Source organism: Chiloscyllium plagiosum, unplaced genomic scaffold (assembly GCF_004010195.1).
Source record: "Chiloscyllium plagiosum isolate BGI_BamShark_2017 unplaced genomic scaffold, ASM401019v2 scaf_71530, whole genome shotgun sequence".
Taxonomy (NCBI): domain Eukaryota; kingdom Metazoa; phylum Chordata; class Chondrichthyes; order Orectolobiformes; family Hemiscylliidae; genus Chiloscyllium; species Chiloscyllium plagiosum.
The window spans coordinates 98-1,827 of record NW_025172106.1 but is presented as its reverse complement, the minus strand read 5'-3'; the positions used below and the strand labels follow the sequence as shown (position 1 = coordinate 1,827).

Here is a 1,730-nt window from a genome sequence, read left to right as displayed (position 1 = left end):
AAAGCACAGTCTTCGGCCGAACTCGTCCATTCCGAACAGATATTTTCAATTGATCCAACCGCGATTGCATGCATTTGACCCTTGTCTCTCTAAACCCTGCCTATTCAAATACACGTCCAGATTCCGAAAAAGTATTGGAATTTTACCATCCATCACCAGCTCGTCTGGCAACTTGTTCCAGAAACGCACCACCCTCTGCACGCAGCCATTGCCCATCACTGACTTTCCAATTCTCGCCCTCCCACACCTGATTTATACCCTCTAGTTCTGCACTGCCACACCTGAGCGAAAGACACTTGTGTATTTACCCGATTCATGCTCCTCGTGATTGAAAAGCCTCCATAAGTTCCGCTTCCAGCCTCTGACGCGCCAGGCCAAATAGTGAGTGAGTGTTCAGCCTGTAAACGTTTGCACCTTTTCCATTTTCAAATGTAGGATGGAGCATGCTGTCTGAAGCAATCATCTTAGCATCTGATCTGTCACTGACGAACGCTGCAGGAAGGCTGATAACTTGCTAAATATGCTGTCAAATGAAGATTGCATCAGCAACATGAGTGATTGAGCAAAACGTGCAATTGGCTTCTGAGCTGTTGCTGACACCAAAGCAAATGCGTCGTTCGGGAGCAGAAAGAATCCCACTGTTAGATTACATATCAAATGCATTTGGCATAAGATTCGCAGCAGTTTATCAGCAGCACATAACCCTGACTCCAAAAGTCTGTGAGTATCCAGTAGAACAGTGAGCGATCGTTGAAGGTACGTTTCTCCAGACGATATTTGTCAACATGACAAGCTGCAGCTGAGCTGGTGTCATTGCGATTGAAATTGCTTGCGTCCGGACATTGTGCTTAATTTTGAATATCAGAGCAAATGGTTAAGTCGAGTATGCGCGTTCGGAAAAGTAAATGCTTTTACTCGTTGAAAAGCTTTGCAACGAAAGGAAAAACTTCAGACTATCGTGCGATCGACATGAAGAAGAAAATGAACAGCCGCCGTGGTTGTGAGCACAGGCAATATAGGCATTTGTTCTCGCGGCTTGCGCTGCGTTGGTCGGTAAGCTCAGCTGGTTAGAGTGTGGTGCTAGTAACGCCAAGGTCGTGGGTTCAATTCCCGCACTGACCATGTGAGGCGCTTCCATCGTTAGCTCGGCTGTGTCAGTGTTCGCCGTGGCTTTTACTTTCACCGTCTGCAAGAACTTGTCACATGGTCGGTTGAGATGTGTGTTCATTCGAAAGGCAACCATCGCTGTCATGGAACATCAACCCGCTGGTCCCATGCCGGATCTCAGCTGCGTTGCTATTTTCCCAAACAACGTGCTCCAACAAACTACGAAACAGGAAGCCTCACCTGCGCAATAAAACATTTGACAGGGATAGACGCACGACTTGATCGCCGTACCCATGATGACTGCTGGATGTTGTCTGCAGCAAATCAATCAGTCTCAATTGTTTTCACAAACAAATGCAAATCATGAAATATATGCAGTATTACGCAGACCTGGCACAGTCTCGGAGCAGAACCAGAGTTCAGGCTTCAATTCAAATCAAAGATTCGTTCATGTTATTTTCCTTGATCGCTGTTAATACTTTCCACGCGACTTCCAGAGGGAATTCATTCGCTTGGTCACCTGTCATGCATCGAAGCTGGAGTTATCATATCACCAGCAATATCATAGAGCCATTAATAGAATAAAATTACTGCGGATGCTGGAATCTGAAACCAAAAGAGAA

At 46.0% G+C, this 1,730-nt stretch overlaps 1 non-coding gene across 1 annotated transcript; it reads left to right on the top strand.

Moving 5' to 3' along the window:
* Nucleotides 1-1,048: 1,048 nt before the first annotated feature.
* On the top strand, nt 1,049-1,122 carry trnat-agu. Its single transcript has one exon. It is a non-coding gene; the product is annotated as a tRNA-Thr (tRNA).
* The last annotated feature ends 608 nt before the right edge of the window (nt 1,123-1,730 follow it).